A 20522-nucleotide genomic window follows, 5' to 3' on the forward strand; every position below is an offset into this window, starting at 1 on the left:
TCTTTTAAATTCTTGTTTTGTATCATTTTTTGTTCCTAACAATAATATAAACTAAGAAAAAATTTCATGAAATTTCATTCTTGAAAGGGAAGGAAAATTCAGGATTTTATACACAGAATAAACTGATATACCACATTTAAAGCATCGTGTTAATAGAGTTCATATGAAATACATCTGCTTTATTGATCAATGTTACATTTGGTTTCTTTACTCTTGGTGAAATCATCCTCCTTTCTTACCCAAGGGATTTTATACATCAGCTCTTACATTCTGCACATCTAATTTCAATATCAATATTTGTATGACTTTATTGATAATCCTTTTCAGAGCCTCTAAGAGATTGGGGTGGCCATAACACATGTGGATTATCTTTGTTTTACACAGAGAAATATGATTCCTGCCACAATGGTCCTTCATTTCCCCATATATGTGGCCACTTGTTTCTCATACACAGGTCAAAAGCTAGCTCAGACTCTGGGATTAATTCTCTCCTAATCCAGGGAGTTTAAACTCTAATCAATACAAGCTGAGCAGGATGGAGTAATTCTTACCTAGAGACCAAGATCTATAACTCAATTTTTTGTTTTGCCTTATTCCTTTGACTAGACTTTGACCTTCTATTCAGTTCTAACAATAACATACATTTTGTTCCAATGAAGCAGTTTATCCCCTTTAAAAATGCTGGAATATCAATTACTCCAACACATCTCACTAAATATTAAGGCTACCAAACTCTCCTGTTCATGATTTTTTTTCTAGTAAGTGATTTTTTTTTCACTAATAAAATGAAACATCAGAATATCTACATAAGAATCTCTTGCTTCCTAATAGAATATGTTCACTCTGGCAAAGTTATTCTAGAAGTTCTTAGGTCATGATCAGATGGACAATAGGATTGAAAATTATTTTCTATATAAACGGAGAATATTGTACTTGGCAAGGGCTGACCAGTATCCTTGGGATGTGGAAGGAAAACATTAGTGCTTACACTAGGGGACAGCACCTGGTGGAGAAGTGCTTTTTGCAAGCTCTGAATGGCTATTGCTGCTGCTTGAGTGACTTCAGAAAATACAGGAAACAGAGGAAGAATGACCTAATGTCCAGCCATGTCCCCATGGAGGAGGGTATCACACTTGATTTGTTCTAAACCACCTGAATAAATAGGCTACAGGTAGGCTTATCTATTTGCACCAAAGTATAGGGAAAAATTTAACCCCAAGACTTCCCCAAGGAGAATATATTCCTGAGAAGGGTTTCCTAATGATAATGTAAGAGAATGAAACATTAGATATATATTGAACAAAGTACTGAACTTTAAGATGAGGGGAAATATTCCATTTCAAGAATGTGCAGTTAGCCAGGCCTGTGGAGCCTCTCACAAATGTGCACACAGTAAAACTCACGGAGGAGGATCTTGGAGATTTGTAAACCTGAGCTGGAAAAACAAATCCTTAAACTCAAAATAAATTACAAGTCAGCCTCCATTACAAGATCATTTTGATTTCTGAAAATTTACATTGAAAAAAAGCATATTAAATTGGATCCATTGTTACTTTTTTTTCTTTCTAATCTCTGCTGCAAACTTATTCCACTCTGTATTTCTAATACTTAGAATAGCAACGGGGCCATAGTAAGTACTTAATAAGAATACAATTGAACTAAAATACACATTATTTAAAATATATTTTGCTTTTATTTCTTATTTCATCTTTAATAATAAAAACTTCTTTAGTAGGAGCTCCTAATGGACAATGAGAATTATAGACATGAGTTAATTTTCTAGGCAATGCCTTCTCCCTCCCTCATAAAATACAGTAAAAATATAATTATTTTTAAATTGCCTTTTGTATGTAGAGTTATTATGGGAGAGTTCACTTCTCATACATCTTAAGAGAGATAATGCATTGTATTTGGAGAATGACAAATATAAGGCAAAGAAAAGGGACATGTGAGAAATTAAGGTAAAAATCTCAGCCTACAAATGTTCTAAAACTATACATGGAGACAATTTGTTGACCATTTGTGCTGCAGGGTGCACTCTTGTCCCTACAGGGACATTCAGGAGATAATCAAGAGGCATGAGCACAAGGGAAACATATTTTATGCAGCCTTGAGGGATAAGTTCGTGTTGAGACTGTGTCCTGCCCATGACCACCCTCAGCATAAGGGACAGGGATGGACTGGGGGAGTGGTGGTGAGAGGAGAGGAAGGTTATTCCAGGAGCATTGCATATTAGGAAAATGCAGCCAGCACTGTAAGGCCAGATCTTGAAATACCAAGAGCCAAGCATGACCACAGGGTCAGAGAAGTAACTCAGGATCTAATTCCAATCCATTGTTTGATTGTTAGCCTCAAAAGGCAGCTGAAGTCTCGGGACTCCTCCTTAGCACTTGTCCTCAAAATCAGACCAGGCTTATACAGGTAGGCAGAGTAGAGAGTGGACCAAGCTGTCTGATTCCAAACATTAGAAAGGTGGTTTCTTACCTAAACCTTGCCCTGGGTCACCCTGCTTTTGTGCTTTATTAGAGCCTCATCAGAGAGTCTTCTTGAAAACAAATTATAACAACATCCAAATACTTTGCAGAGAGTAAAATATTGAATCCACCATCCCATTGATCATATTTTCTTCTAAATAATAATGGAATGTAGGAGAGGAATCTATGCAGAGGCTAGGGATCTGGCTGAAAAAGGCAGTGCCAATAGGTGGCATAGATGTGGCAATCCCAAAGTCCAGGCTGCTTTCTCACAGACGGGCGGGCACAGAAACTCTGGTCAAATGGACATGAGCACAGAGGGACACACCAGCCGATGAGGTGAAGGAGTGCACAAAATACAAACTGATTCAGTAGGCATCTATGGATACTCTGAATCTTGTAAAAAGATTCATGTGAAACTGCAGGAACAGAGCCAATTCCATCAGATCATAGACTCTGTTAATGCATAAAATATTGGGAGCTTATCCCTAACTGGTTTGGCTCAATGGATAGAGTGTCAGCCTGCAGACTGAAGGGTCCTCAGTTCAATTCCAATCAAGGACACATGCCTGGGTTGTGGGCTCCATCCTCTCTCATCATTGATGTTTCTACCTCTCTCTTCCTCTTCCTTACTCTCTGAAATCAATCCTATATAATGAAAGGCTAATATGCAAATCAACCGAACGGAGGAACGACTGGTTGCTATGACATGCACTGACCACCAGGGGGCAGACACTCAATGCAGTGCTCCCACGGGGGGAGCACTGCTCAGCCAGAAGCCGGGCTCATGGCTGGGAAGCACAGCGGAGGTCGCGGGAGCCTCTCCCACCTCTGAGGCAGCCCTAAGGAGCAGCGAGCCCAGTTTCTGGCTGGCGAGTGCAGTAGTGGTGGCGGGAGCCTCTCCTGCCATCGCAGCACTAAGGACCCTGAGGGGGATGTCTGACTGCCGGCTTAGCCCCACTCCTGGCAGGCCTAAGCTGGTAGTCAGGCATCTCCCTCGGGGTCTTGGACTGCAAGAGGGCACAGGCCTAAATACTGGGAGCCTAGAAACTGACGGTATAAATGACCAATGTCCAGTTTGGGGTGCTGGTTTTACTTCTATCTTGCCCTCTCTGTGGTGTAAAGGTCGTGAACCCTTTTAGGGCAAGGCCGGTACTGCTTTCCATGGAGGCACTCAGAAGCAGTGACTATGAGCATTGGAGTCTGGTTTTGTTCCTTCTCAACTGGGGGACCTTGATCAGATAGCTTGACTGTTCTTTGCCACAGTTTCCTCATTTTTAATGTGGGAAATACAGCAGTACCTTCCTCCCTGGGCTGTTGGAAGAGTTAATGGTTTTACTCCTTGGAAGAGTTTCTGATGTGGACATGCTGTAGAAGTGGTAGCTGTTATTATTTCACCTGGGAATTGCAAAAATCCAAGGGGCAACATGAATGAAGCTGGCAACATTCTTATGTGATTTTTACAGAAACAATAGAGAAAGACAAGTTCACTGTTTAAGAGTTTAGCCACCCTTAAATGTCATACATGCCTCAAATCTAACAACTTCAATAACATTTTAAAGAATGATGTTTGAACACTCAGACCTTAGCTTATACCGTGGTGGTCTGAACACAAAACCAAAAAAATAATAAGCTGAAACAAACATTTAAAAATGGGGTGGGGGGGAGATGAGGGGTATCTATAATAGTCAACAAATAAAAAGAATAGAATCACGGCTCCACTAAAAACTTCTACTCAGTAAGAAAGAGAGTTGATAAAATAACCGTAGTTCAAGTCCATTAATGTGACAGTGGATGTCTTATTGATTTTTATTTTATGTTGTATCGAATTTTGCCCCAGGAGAGCCATTATATCTTAACTTCCCAGCAGGAGAAACTCCCATCCCATTTGTGGTTCAGGAGGCCACAAATGAGTCTAGGAAGTCTGCCCTATGCTTGCCAATCTGCTGGGCCAATTTCATGTTGTGAGGGAATCCCAATAGAGTGGTTTGGACTGGACATCCCTCCAGGACCTGAGTGAGCTGGACCAGTCAGCGCTCATCATCCCTGAAGCACATACATCTAACCGTTGTATGAGGATGTCTCTGGAACAAATCATTCTTCCCCATCCTCTCCCATCTCTCGCCTCTCTGGGTAGACTCAGCTACATGGGGGTAATGGGGCAGAGGTGCTAAAGTTTTTATTGTCCAGGTGTTTACATGGATAGCAGGAGCTCAGGGTCATTTAGAGTCTGGTCCTTCTTTGTTATTCCTTCTTTGGAGTTCTGTTGGAAAGGACAGCCAGGGTTTGTGATTCTCCATCCTTCTAGGCAGCCAGCTGATGATTGACACATCAGGACACTCACAATCAAAACCAGCTGTGTGGTGGTAAACAAGGATCTGTTGTCACTGGGCGCATTTTCCCAACTAAGTCTTTAATAACAATTTGAGTCACACATTGTGTGTTGAGTCCCTAGGTGGGTTAAAGGCACAGTGAGATTCATAAAGTATTTATACAAATTGAAAGTGACAGGAAACCTATAAGAATTTAGGAAAAGAGACAGGGAAACAGACCGGAACTGGTTTAGAGGCACTAAAAATGTTCTTCCAGGTAACATAAAGGCTTTTGTCAAAAATCATGGTTATATGTGAAAAGTGTTGTTGGAAATATTGTAACGAATTTCTTGGTTTATCTCCTGCTGTCTGGTGACATTTACACTCATCATGGACACTGTCAAAGCAAACCCCCTGGGTCATTGGTTCCTCACTTATTCTGCTTTCAGACCATGTGCAGACAAGGAAGGACCTCAGACTGAAGCCCTGACTACATATAAAACTCATTTGACTTAATTTTTGAGTTAATTCGCTGTTTGTAAAGGTGAATTTGTTCACTATTTCTGTCAAGATGATCAAAATATGCCTCTTCACAACTCACCATGCATATGCATAAGCACATGTTTTACCATTCTCTCCATTTTTTTTTTTTCCTTTGGCTTCCTTTGGAAATGTCCCATAGTTACAGTTCTCAGCAGTGAAACAATAAGACAAACACAAGTAACTCAATAATGCTACTCAATTACAGCTGGGTGGCTCTCTCTGTTAATGACAAAGAGGTCCTTCCCCATCATTTAGAGGGAGAATGGCTAATGGAGTAATCAGAAAACCTGGCTTAGTGTCCCACCTCTATCCTTGGCTATGTGTGACTCAGGGCAAGTCATTTTTCTCTCTTATTTCCATCATCTATAAAATGGTAAGTTTTTTTTTTTTTTTAGATGACCCCACAGGCACCTTTTAACACAAGAACTTCGTAATTATAAATTCAAAGGACAATTTATGAATAATTTAGGACAATTAGATGAAAATAGGAAGTCTAAGCAAACTTTTACAGAAAAGGGGCTGACTTAGGTGCATTTTTCTACATTTTAAAGTTTGCACAATCAAGTCTTCAGAGCCTTTACCTATCACAACATCCAATGATTTGTTAGAGTTCTCTCTAATTTTTCTAATTTTGGTCTGAACTCTCATTGCACTCACAGTCAACATAACTAATTCTAGTTTTTATTGATTTGATTCTTTTTATCATACAAATAATGCATGCACATTATAAAAACAATTGAAATAAACTGTATACAAAAATGGGTTTTTTCCTTTACAACTAGAAAAAAACTTGAATATCCTTGCAGAAACTTTCTACACATATTAAACACACATATTCACATGCATTCTTTAGATATGCTAATATCTTATTTATTGGAGTTAACACTATATCTTTAAAAACTTTCCATATCAATATATTTTTTAATATGCCCCCCACCCACATTCCATCAGAGAAGGAACAACCCTTTGAGAAAGAAAAATTGTTTCAGGCTTCCAAATTTAAGAGGAAACATTTCAGAGTCCCTAGCATCTTGGTGCCCAAAATTATTCCCTCACATAAACAAAAGCTTCATTTGTACTGCAATTAGAAGATTATAATGTTCAGGGTCAGAAGGCACTTTTTGACATTAGCAAATATTTTTCAGGGAAAGCTCCAACTGCTTTCATCTTGAAAAAAGTCAGATCACAAAATGGTAACAATCTAGATAGATGGTAGAGTGTGACTGCTGTTGAATGAGTTAGGCTTTCCTGTGTAAACACTGGTGATGTCTCGATTGACAGGCTTGCCTTGATAACTGATCATAAAAAGATGCTCATTCTTGGCAAGGGAAGAGGTAAAACATCTGGTTTAATAGATGTTGATGCACAAGCAGGGATGTCAATCACCTTCAGATTGGATTGTTTGGATTTGATGCTAAGTGGAAATTTGCAGATTTGATTATTAAAATGACAAAGCAATCCTCTATATTGGCCACAGGGATAAACATCATTTGGAAAATAGAGCAAAAGCCAATGTTTCAGCCAGGCATATTTTTTCAAAAACTAAATCCATTTCCTTCAAAGTCAGAGGTAAGAACATAGTGGTTTTTGTTTTGTTTTTTCTCTTCCCAAAATGATGCCCAGACTGAGGAATATGACTTTTTTTTTTTTCTCTAGGATTGATTTTTTTTTCAAATAACAAAATCAATAATTGCCAACACTGAGTGCTTATTATGTACTAGTCACTATGTTCAGTAATTTACATGGACTATCTCATTTAATCCTCATAACATCTCTGTCAGGTGAATGTTAATATTATTATTTTACAGATGAGGAAACAAATTGGAAGCAGTTAAATAACTAGTCTCCCATCTGAAAAGAGTTGGGACTTGTAATTGGACTCAATCCCTCTTCACTCAGAGCCAAACCAGGACTCCTCTGCTATTTAATTGTTTTCTATCCAGCAACTTGACATAGTGGGGTATAACCCATCAGGAGTTCGCTTTAGCCAACAGCAGGGCATCTGTTATATTTCTGAAAAGTAGATGTCTTGTGGGTAAAGGGCTGCAATTTCTCTATTGCCATTGTGAACTATTGGTGATAACTAAAGAGAAAATCATTTCTGTATCCAGCCAAAGCATTATAGACTTGAGAGCTATATCTTTAATAGACTAGGTAGTCCCCTCAGAGAATTGATGTCACTACAGTAGGATGTTGTTATGTCTGTTGCTTGCAAAAGTATTTCATATATTGTAGGGATGATTGTAGAAATGGAGGCCACTTTATATCACTGTGTCTCTCCTACAAAAGGGAGAAATGTTTTTTTGGAACGTCAATACAAAGAAAAGATGTGCACATACCAAGCCATGACTATTTGTGTGTGAGTGCATGTGTGTGTGAATACATGTGTGAATCAGAATCTAAGTGAATATGTGACAGTGAGGATGTGTACGTAAAACCGAGTATGTGTGTGTGATTGTGAGTGTATATGTTCTTAAAAGCATAATAAAGCTTAAAACCAATTATAATTATTTCTTTGATTTGGCCACTAAGGTACTTAGAATTAGATTTTTATTTCACCTCTAGTAACTATACAGTGATGCATGGTATTTTATGTGCTAAATTGACCTTTTCCTTTATCTTATAGCACTACCATTATTTATTCCACTTATTAAGATTTCATTATGCATTTTTAATTTAAAGAGTTGCAGCACTATTAAGGTTGGCCAAGAGTTGGAAACAGCCCAAGTGCCCTACGATAGAGGACTGGATAAAGAAGATGTGGTATATATACACAATGGAGTACTACACGGCCATAAGAAAGGATGAAATAGCGTCATTTACAACAACATGGATGGACCTTGAGAACATTATGCGAAGGGAAATAAGTTGAACAGAAAAAGCTAAGAACTATATGATTTAACTCATATGTGGAATATAAAACTGAAACTTAAGTACACAAACAGCAGTGTGGTGGTTGCCAGAGGGAGGGAGGGAGGGGAAGAAAGGGGTCCTAATATGAGGTGACAGGAGAAGATTAGGGCACATGGTCCTAGATACAGATTTTGTAAATTAGTAATCCACACATGTAACCTATATGTTCATGTTGACTAATGTCACCCCAATATAATTTAAGATAATAAAAAAGTTGCAATCATTTCTTTAGTGGGTTTTATTTTTTGTCTAAGGGGGAAAACTCAACTTCTAAATCCTATCTAATAATAGACAAATATACAAATTGACCATACCTCCAACACACCCACAAGCCACGCCCACAAGCCATGCCCACCATCCAATCAGAGCGAGCATGCAAATTAACCCAAACCAAGATGGCTACAGCCACAGAGAGCAAGGTTTCCTAGGTAACAGAGGAAGCCAAGCTTTCTGCCTGCCCTTGCAGGGCCTAAGCCTCCACTCAAGCTACAAAGTTTCAATTATAGGAGGTAAACAAATTCAAACAAAAGGCAGCAGAATGGAGCTTGAGAGAGCAGGCCAGGGTTGCCTGCCGGCAACAGGGGAAGCAAAGCTTTCCGCACACCCTGGCCAGGCCCACCCGCTTAAGGCAACAAAGTTTCAATTATAACCCCAACACAAATGGCTGCGGGCCTCAGAGGGAGCCCCAGGCTTGGCTCCACTCCAGGCTACAAAGTTTCAATTGTAGAAGGAAAATAAATTCGAGATACCAGGGCCTCCGCTTGGGTTTCCAGGGGGTGTGGCCGGCCTGCAAACCACCACAGACTCCTCACTCAGGCTGCCCCACACCCAAGGGAACCCCCACCTGATCAGGGACGCCCTTCAGGGCAAACCAGCTGGCCCCCACCCCTATACCAGGCCTCTATCCTACCTAATAAAAGAGTACTATGCAGATTGATCATCATTGCAACACACAATATAGCTGCCCCCATGTGGTCAAAGATCCTGCCCCCATGAGGACACAAGATGGCCACCACAAGATGGCCAGCAGGAGAGGGCAGTTGGGAGGCACCAGGCCTGCAAGGGAGGGCAGTTGAGAGGGACAAGTCCTGCAAGGGAGGGCAGTTGGAGGTGATCAACCCTGCAGGAGAGGGCATTTAGTAGTGACCAGGCTGGCAGAGGAGGGAAGTTGGGGCAAACAGGCTGGCAGCGGAGTGGTTAGGGTGTGATCAGGCTGGCAGGCAGAAGCGGTTAGGGGCAATCAGGAAGGCAGGCAGGCAAGCAGTTGGGAGCCAGCAGTCCTGGATTGTGAAAGCGATGTCCACCGGGATCGGGCCTAAACAGGCAGTCTGACATCCCTCCAGGGGTCCCAGATTGGAGAGGGTACAGGCTGGGCTGAGGGACAACCCCCCTCCGTGCACGAATTTCGTGCACCCGGGCCTCTAGTAAATATATAAATTCCTTAAGACATAGCATTCTCCTCTTTAAAATGAGAATAATAACACCCTCCCCCCCCCCCCCCGGAAGACAACTGAGGCAGGTGAAGGAATTTCTAAACTAGTAAGTTTTATTCTACTGTAATACATTATTGTTTCACAATTTTTATGTAATTGCTACATTGTCATACACTATTTATAGCTTCAGGGTATTTTCCTGAGCTAAAGCCTTTATTCAGCACAATAAAATAAACACTTATTAGCACTCACCACACCCCAGGACCTGTTCTAAGCCCTTCACATGTATTAACTAATTTGATTTGTACAGGAACCCTGCTGTACAGATAGGGAAACTGTGTCATGGGGAAACGATGATCACTTGTCTAATTAGCTAAGACTTGATGCAATCCTGATTTAGAAGGAGTGTTATTAGCTTCTTTATATTACTTTAGCACATGTACTTATTATTTTAAGAGATGTTATTTTTTTTCCTTTTCACTAGAGCTGTTATTTTATCATTTCAATATTATAATTTTAGAGTTTAATTTAAGATTTAATTTATCCTATTACTCAAATGTACAACTGAGGCAGGTGAAGGAATTTCTAAACTAGTAAGTTTTATTCTACTGTAATAAATTATTGTTTCACAATTTTTATGTAATTGCTACATTGTCATACACTATTTATAGCTTCAGGATATTTTCCTGAGCTAAAGCCTTTATTCAGCACAATAAAATAAACACTTATTAGCACTCACCACAAGGTAAGAAATGCAGCACTCTTTTGGGGGACATTGATAACGGAGGAAGTTATGCCTGTGTGAGGGCCGGGGTCATATGAGAAATCTCTGTACTTTCCCTCAATTTTGCTGTGAACTTTAAACAGCTCTAAATTTTCAACAGCTGCTATTTAAAATATCATTCGATTTTATTCAAATGCATTTCCCTCTTTTTACCAAAGAGGCTATATACCTCAAATGGAATGCACTAGAATGTGAAAAGCAGCATCATTTGTAAGAGTGCAAACTAGAAACAAAAAACACCTATAAGCAATATAATTAAAAAATTACAATGTGATATATCCACATAGTAAAATACATTGCTGCATAAAATATGAATGATCTACAACTACACACATAAACTATGAATGCATCTCCTAAATATAACATTGTAAGAAAAAATCTATATAAAACAGTACATGCAGTATAATTCAGCTTCTCTGAAGGACAAAAATAGGAAATGTTTGAGGTCAAGGTAATAGCTACCTTGAGTTAGTCAATGGAAAGAGGCACAAGGAAGACTTCTGGGTTTTCATAACATTCTGTTGATCTAGGTGCTAGTTTCACTGGGCTATTATTTTTTATCATCTTGAAAATTTAGAGCTGTTTAAAGTTCACAGCAAAATTGAGGGAAAGTACAGAGATTTCTCATATGACCCTGGCCCTCACACAGGCATAACTTCCTCCATTATCAATGTCCCCCAAAAGAGTGCTGCATTTCTTACCTTAATGACCTACATTGAAACATCATAACTATTCAAAGTGTTTGGTTTACCTTAAGGCTCCCTCTCTGTGCTGTACATTCTTTGGTTGGACAAAATCATATTGACATGTGTCAGTCATTATAGTATCATACAGAGTATTTTTAATGTCCTCCAAACATTCTGTGCTCATGTTTTCATCTCTCCCCCTCCTTAAGCCCTGGGAACCATTCCTCTCTTTACTGCCTCCATAGTTTTACCTTTTCCAGAATTTTACAAAGGTAGAATCATATAATGTGTAGCCTTTTTTAGATTGGCTTCTTTTACTTAGTAATATGCAGTAAAGGTTCCTTTATGGTTTTTCATGGCTTGATAATTTCTTTTAGCACTGAATAATATTCCATTTTCTGATTGTAACATAATTTATTTATTCACCTTTGAAGAATATTTTGATTGCTTCTAAGTTTTGGCAATTATAAATAAATGTGATATAAACATCTATGTGCATAATTTTGTGTGGATATCTTTTAAACTCTGTTAGATAGATACCAAGAAGTATGACTGCTGGATCATACAGTATGAGCATGCTTGGTTTTGTAAGAAGCCGCCAAGTGTCTTACAAATTAGCTGTACCATTTTGCATCCCCAGCAGCAATGAATGAGAATTCCTGTTGCTCTACATCCATGTGGAACTTTTGTCAGTGTTTCAGATTTTGACCGTTCTAATAGATGTGTTACGGTAACTTGTTTTCATTCGTATTTCCCCAATGAGATATGATGTTGAGCATTTTTTATATGCCCACTTGTTGTCATCCATATATATATATATATATATATTTGTTTTGGTATCTGTTAAAGTCTTTGGCCCAATTTTTAATTAGGTTGTTTGTTTTCATATTGTTAGGTTTTGAATTTTTTTGTATATTTTGGATAATAAAGACACATTTTTATTAAGTGTGTCTTTTGCAAATATTTTCTACCACTCTAGGGCTGCTCTTCTCATTCCCTTGACATTGTCTTCCACAGATTCAAAGCTTAAAATTTTAATAAAACCCAGCTTATTAATTAGTTCTTTCATGGATTATGCCTTTGGTGTTATATCTAAAAAGTCATCACCATTCTCGAGATCATCTAGGTTTCTCCTATGCTATCTTCTAGGAATTTTATAATTTTACATTTCACTTTTGGCCCATGATCCATTTTAAGTTAATTTTTGTGTGAAGGCAGTGAGGTCTCTGTCAAGATCCTTTTTTTTTTTTTTCTTTGCATGTGGATGTTCAATTGTTCCAGCACTATTTGTTGAAAAGACTGTTTTTGCTCTACTATACTGCCTGTAATCCTTTGTCAAAGATCAGTTGACTACATTTAGGTGGATCTATTTCTGGGAACTCTATTCTATTCCATTGATGTATTTGTCAATTCTTTCACCAATACCCCACTACCTTGATTACTATAGCTTTATAGTTAGCCTTGAATTTTGGTAGCATCAGTCCTCCAAATGTGTTCTTCAGTCAAAGACTTTGATGGAAATTATTAACTAGACACATATTAAACTCCCCCTCCTCCAGTTAAGAGCTACTTCAGCCTGGAAAGCAGCACTAGTGAGGAAGGATGTGCTCTTGATGAATCTCTGCACTTCCAAAGCTCTCCTTTCTTCTTACTCCTTTGCTGACTGTTCTTTCCCAGATACGGTGAAAACATTGGGAGTGGGTGGATGAGATGGAATGAGATATAGAGCACCATAGGCCAAGAAGATGGTTAAAGCTAACCCTTCCTCCAGCTCTGAGCATTATGTGATATTCCTACAGTGTTTATCTGCTGGAATAACCTTGCATCTCCTCAAAGCTCAATTTTTAGGGCCCCAAGTGACCCCAAGCTTATTCATTCACCTATGTGTCCATCATGGTGAAAGTAATCTCTTTTCTAATATCCTGAAAATATTTTCTCCACTTTCACTATCTTTCTATAATCTCTAAGTGATTTATGGGGTTCAAAAGTCATAAACTGTTCTCATTTCCTGTAATAAATTCTGTATACATACAGTGGTGTTTGGGATTGTATCATATTAACTTCAACATACTGGTTGGTCTCTATTGTATGATCAATTCATTGGAAATGGAGGCAGATAATCCAATACTGGTATCCTGTTGGGTAAAGATCCATGCATATATGTGCTCCATTATAAAACATGTGCTCCATTATAAAACACTCTTAATACTGGTTACATGAGTAGCATTGAATAGGCTTTGCAGCACCAAGGATAACTTTGCATTTTATTTTTTATGTAATTTTGTACATTTTAAATTAATTTTTGTAGCATGAGCATCTATTATTCTAAACATCATTATCATCTTCATCATCAGTTACATTTTTAAATAAAAATAAAGAAATAAAATATAAACATTATGCTAATGTTAAGAATTTCTTCTCCCTGTGCTTGCTTGGTGAAAAACTACCAGTCTGTGATGTTCCTCCAGATAAAGCAATATTCATTTCACTCTGCATGGGAACCATTGAGAATTGAAAATTAGCAACATTTTCTTCTCCCCCTGTTGGATGACCATACCCTTCTTCCTCTATTGAAAACAAAATCTTGCCTTTCTTCACCTTTCTCATGCAGCCGGTTCCAAGGATTGCCTTTCACTCTTAGGTTTATCAGCCATTCTACAAGCACTTTATTGATTGATATTGATTGAAACTCATAATGACTCACTGTTGCCCAGTGTGTTCATGACTCAGGTATCTGTTTCAAAGTCAGGAGACCCAACAAGAAGATAATAATGGAAACAGATTTGAATGTGTCAAATAATGTTAAAAGCACTTTATTTCTACAATTGATTTCATTATCGCAACAAACCTGTGAGGAAATATTAAATTATTTTCATTTTATGTAGGCACCAAGTGATGAAGTATCTTGCCCAAGATCACAGTGCTATTAAAGGAAAGTGATTTCCAGCAGGCACACAGGTCTTGCTAGAGAATACTTGCTTTTCACATTGATGCTATACTTCCCCTGACTACAGGAACGTTTTGTGTATCTGCTTTTCCTAATAGTAGAGAGATAAGTAATGAGTTTTAACTCAGTGCCACTGAAGGTGAGCATACTTCCATGATCAACATTTTCCTTTTATTGTTTATATAAATATGCCAAGGTGGAAAAGAGGTAAATGAATTAGCTAAGTAGCATTTTCTGACTCTTATGGCATAGGATGACCAATTTCAATGCACATGTAGATTTATTTAGTTACTTATTTTTCGTTTTTAAATTCTAAAAAGCAAGTTTATTTAATTTCCTCTCAGGTTTCATGCTATATCCGCGAAAGAGCTGAAAGGTTTCATGAGAGTATTATTTCAACTGAGAACATCTGCAATGGTCTGTCACATCCTTTTCCCCAAGAGTTTGTGTTCAGCTTACAAGAGATATCTAATGTGTTCTTCCATATCTGTTCTAGTAAAATGTTTTCATATATTTTAACAGCTATCATGTGTACCTATAATTTTAATAACAATCCAACTTTAAATATGTCCTCACAATTTTGTCAACATTAAATATAGGTTTTATTTAAATAAATGATGTTTAAGAAATATCTTTTTAAGTGCCTTTGTCCTAGTCATGTTTTGAGTTTTCATAAATAAGCAAAATTATTCTGTAATGGTTTACTTGCATTTATAGTTCACTGATTCATTCTTTATTTTATTACTGAACTCAACTCTGTTTAAATAAATGTCAGTGGGTGAATTGATAACTTTGTCTAAATTCAGTTTTATTTATTTTGACTGTTATAGTTATGTTGTTCTATCTTATTGATTCAAGGGATAGTTAAACTCTGGTTTAGAGGCAGCTGTTTTTCTCCTGTTGCCTGTCTTGGAGAATTCATTTATTATCTCTCAGTATGAGTTTCCTCATTCATAACTTGAAAAACAATCTACCTTTAAAGGTTGTTTTAATGATTAGAAATCATCTATTTAAAGTGTACTTCATAGCACCAATACATAACATAGTAGGAATAAACAAGAGAAACATTGACACAGTCACAATAATCACCATAATCACCATCGTTATAACTATTGGTTCAAATTATTTTCTTTGTTATCCCATAAATACAAAAATAGTGTGCAAAAGGTAGTTATTTCTATGTTATATTTCTAAACATGAATTCCATATAATTTCAAAATTTGAGAACAGTGGTCTATTCCTTCATATAACCACCTTAAAATAACAGTCAGGTAACGTCTGATAAAATTAGAGAAACTGGCCAAAACATATTGATACTGGGATGAAAATGTTAAAAGCCTAATTTGACAACATATAGCTATCTGACAAACTTTTAATTTCATCTTATTTCAGATTGCTATGATATAAATAAAATATTATTTGTCTGGCAGACTGTTTAGTTTCTATTAAGATGGTTTATGTGAGTTAAGCACGCCCCTTAAGACAGCAAAATGTAAGATTTGATTATCACTTTGATAGCAGACTGACATGAAAATATTGTACAGGGTAATTTTACATGGATGCAATTGACTTGAATATAGTTATGAAATGTAGTCTCCTTAGAATGTTTTATTTCATATTTTTAAGCCCCTCAAGGACATTTCAGATTTTCTTGTCATACACATTCAGTTGTGTTGATCTAAGTCCTCTGACTCCACATTTTACATTTGACACCTCCCTATAAGTATATTTTTATATTAATTACTGTTACTAAGAAAACACTGTTTATATTTTAAAATATCCTAAATGGAGATCTCAAGGCTTGATTATAGCAGTGTATATTCATCATTTGTTCAATTTAAAATAAAATATCAATTGTTTACCTAGTTGTGTGATTAAGTATCCCTAATCTTAAGTCAAAGGTGACTATTGCATTGGTACTCAATACCTCACAAAGAACACTTAAATAAATTTTAATTTGTAAAACAAAAATCTGGAACCCATAGGTCATCTCTTTTTACTTTCCTTGTTTTACTGGTCAGAGGTTCTGGTGACATTATAAAATAGTTACTTTTATCTTTTTTTAAAAACACTCTCAACTTTATGGCCACTGATCTCATATTTTTTTCAGCTGAAAATTAGTATATATTTACTGGTTAAAATAAGAACTCTGCCTTGTGGTTAAATAAAAGAATCATGTGTTTTCAAACTCTGACATCAAGATGAAATCATAACCATCTATATATATAAAAGCCTAGTATGCAAAGTGTCCCCTCAGGAATTCAACTGGGAGACTGGGAGTTTGATTGCTCACTATGACGTGCACTGACTACCAGGGGGTGGCGCAGAACAAAGGAAGGCCCCAGCCAGCAGCCTGGAAAGGGAGGCTCTGGCTGGCAGCCAGCAGCTGGGGAAGAGAGGCCCCAACCAGCAGCCAGAAGGCAGGCCCTGGCTGGCAGCCAGAAGGCCCCAATCAGCCCTGATCACCAGCCAGGCCTACGGACCCTACCCGTGCACAAATTTTGTGCACCAGGCCTCTAGTACCACACATATTTGTAAAAGACATTAGTAAGAATTCATGAATCACATTTGGAATCACTGGGAAAACATTTTATTTCAAAGGAAATGTAGGTCTAATTACATATATAGCATCATCTTTCAGCAAAATATAAAAGGCAATTATATTAATTTTTAAATTATTTACAATAACTATATATTAAAAGTAACTTATTTGATTTAGACTATTAATTCTATAAGGCAATACAATAATAGTGCTGAATTAAAAATACAACAAAATAAAATTATGGAGTAATAATGATTTTCCCCTTTTTCAGAAAAAAAGATGATTATTATATATCTTTAACATTTGCTTTTTAAAAAAATAAAAAGGAGGATATCCATTAAAATAAAATGTTGTATTAGTTCTGTATTATTCCTATTATTAGGGATTCTACCAATCGTTCCAATTATTTTACAATATTATACTATTTTCTTTTCTTAAGCTTATAGCAGTATTTCTATGGTCTGTGTGATTATAATTACATTTCTTAACCAGATGAGTTTATCATGGATAATAATGGCACCATCTCTTATGAATAAAAATCGCCACACAGAAATCATAGATTGCTCTCCAAATGAAAAGAAATGGATCAGAAATGGGGATAAAAGTTTCTTTTCTCATTTTTGATGGTGTTGTAAAGACACTTTGGATGAAAACTTGCAGCCATAAAGTCAACATAATAATATGATTAAGAGATATTTCTTGGCCTTTCTGAAATAAAAATGTTCCATTAATTAAAAATCCTTTTTTATTACTAAAGTTTTTCAACACAGAGATACTTTTGTCCCCTTTGTGAGGCCTGATCCCAAATCATTTAAGTGAGCATCTTTGTGTCTTGTAGATTTTTTATTTTTTCCCCATTAATTTGATCTTTTTTGGACTCTGGATATTTTAATTGCATGTTCTATTGTTAAGACTTTACTTTCATTTATAAAAAAAAATGCTTTTTTTTTTTTTTAAATAACACAAGGAAGGCTCTGAGGAGCAAGAGAGGAATTGGCTCATTACTGCTGGGTGAAAACTATTATGATGCCCAGATTTCTCAGAGGGGGAGATTGTTTTCTATAAAAGTCTCAACCTTTCATGTTCTACACTCAACTTTCAGAAGGATAGCAAAAAATGTCCATAATCCCCAAAGAATCAGCAGAGACAATTTTCTAAAGAAAGGTACTCATTATTTATTCTGCAATTACTATTTATCTCAACAGAGAGAATTAAAGCAGTGCCATTCTCAGAAAGAGCTTAGACTTATATGCAGAATGCAGAGCCTGAAGACTGGAGAACTGGTGACTTCTCTTGGCTTTTGATAAGAACTGTCAAAAGTCAGTATTTAAGCAGGACTTCTTATCTCAAAAGCTGAGGACTTGGCATATTGAGGTTAAGACTGGCCTCTGGGTTGGTCAGTCAGCTTTGCTCTGGAATCACATAGTAAACTGAACTCTTGCCAAGAAATACTAATGATGACATCATTTGGAAGCTGAAACAGCCTGAAATATATAGTTAGCTTCTTTGATTTTCACATGAAGTCTACACAGGTTTAAGTTACTTGCCTCAATTCTTTAGTTAATTCATGACAGGATGAAGTCTAGAAACATGGACTGTTTTTACTCCATAAAACCTCAATTGTTTTTGATCAAAGGTCCAGGAAAGATTGGGTGGAGAAAGAGAAAGAGAACTATCATCATATATTTTTCTTAATATAAAAATCCAGAAAGTATGCCTGCCAAGTTAGCAGAATGACAATAGCTTTTCTTTTTAATCTATTTATTCATTAGGGAAAGCTTGTGAAGCTCCTATAAGAAGTTTGGCACTTTGATAGGGGTTGAGGACAAGTAAATAAATAAGATCCCTGGCTGATTTCTTCTTTTATGGGATTGCTGTTATAGATGGGAGGGGGTTTTGTAATGGACTTAGATAGGAGCAGAAGAGCCTAATTAAATTTCCTTTGGAAAGGTGAGAATTTACACTAGCTTGTCTACATGAGACCAACTGGGGGAGCATCACCCATATATCCTATCTAATAGAGAGGGAATATGCTAATTGACCATCACATCCTCACAAAGATGGAGGCGCCCAGAGTCAATAAGGAGGGAATATGCTAATTGACTGCCACACCCTCAAGATGGAGGTGCCTACAGCCACAAGATGGCAGCACCCAGTCCCCTGAGCCCCACCGGGGCAGCTGGCAAGTCTAGCCACTCTGTGTGCCTGCATCCAGAGTCCCCCAGTTCCCTCAGCCCCCCAGCCGCCCAGGGCCGGCCCGAGGTGCAGGCAAGCCTCCGATGGCAGCTGCCCAGCCCCACAGGGCTGGCCCAAGGAGCAGGCAAGCCTCAGATGGCAGCTGCCCAGCTACCCAGGGCCACCCAAGGCTCAGGTAAATAGGGCCGACTGAGGCTTTCGCTGCCGGAGTGGCAGCAGCAGAGATGTGATAGGGGTGTTGCCTTCCCCTGATCGTCAGGTTGCTTCCTGCCCCTGAGGGCTCCCAGACTGTGAGAGGGGGCAGGCCGGGCTGAGGGACCCTCCCTCCAGTGCATGAATTTTCATGCTCCGGGCCTCTAGTGTACATATAATCCTCTTTACTTGGGTTACAAGACAAACAGTTGAACACTTTGTCTTTTATGTCCTTCACTTAGAAAATTAAGCATTATTGTTACAGTGTTATACAAGAAGAATTTAAATAATTTGCCTAAAGTCATCAGATGGGTAAGTGGTAAAAGTATAAATAGAAACCAGATAATCTGACCACTGGCTCTGTGTTATTCCTATAACACTATTCTGATATCAGAGTGCTGTTAATGCCTCCCTCTGTACTTGCTTTTTTATACCAAAATCAGAATAAAGTTTAATAAATTAGAGAAATCTGATTCAATAATATTATCAATTTATTTAGGATCGATTTTACCAGGATTTTGTGCTAAACACTTTATAGTGATTATCTCATTTACTTACTAAAATGCCCTAAAAATACTCCTGATTTCTTCCACATAAAAATTCCGAGTTTAGCTTTATAAAGAGAGTTTTATAAAGAGTATGTGATTTACTAGTTGCCTGGCTTTGACTGCTAAAGTCGAGGTTTCAATTTTTGTTAGTTCAAAGGGAAAGTCTGTGCTTTCAAAAAAACAAAAAACAAAAACAACTATGCAATTATTTCAGTTCTTTCAGGTGTAAACTGCTAGTGTTGTCTATAAATGTCATACCCGTTTAAAGCATTGCAAAACACCCCTGTACACACTATCTTTCACACAAACGACTAACCGAGTATAGCAAGAAAGTTATTAAGTGAAGCGAACAAAGAACCGAGCAGAAGATTAAAAAAAATGAATCCACAACTTCAGTCTTCAGGAATGCTGTGTCAGAGATAGACAGCAGGAAAGGAGGAAGACAGAAAAGCTATGCCAAGTGGTCGGGGATGCTTTTGCTCATGTCACAGAGAGCAGGTTTAGCTACAAACAATGTTCACTGAAGAGTAGAACATGCCTGGGGAGATGCTGAATTTATTCCCACGTATTTAACTTATTGCTATATTGTGGTACCAAGTAATAAAAAATAATTTTGCAATAGGCCTTAAAAATAAAAGGTGAGTTAATGGAAAGATGAGGTTGTCATAAGACTCCACTCTTCTCTAGAAGGAATTAGGAAAACCTGATTTCAGTGCTGCTGACATGTTTGGGGGATTTGTAGGTTTGACAAGGAATTTATTTTGATGGTCATAACCTATCACAAGAAAGGACTTCATAGAGCAGCACAGCTCCCAAATCTCTCTCCTTCTTCAAGTGTCTAATCCAGCATCAATCAGGAAACAGCCCATGTGTTATCATTGCTAAAAATTCCTTAACTTAAATATTTTATATTCTGCCTGACAAGTAAGCCTAAGTCTTGGAGGCACATAAC

This window comes from Eptesicus fuscus, chromosome 5 (assembly GCF_027574615.1).
Source record: "Eptesicus fuscus isolate TK198812 chromosome 5, DD_ASM_mEF_20220401, whole genome shotgun sequence".
In the NCBI taxonomy this organism is placed as follows: Eukaryota; Metazoa; Chordata; class Mammalia; order Chiroptera; family Vespertilionidae; genus Eptesicus; species Eptesicus fuscus.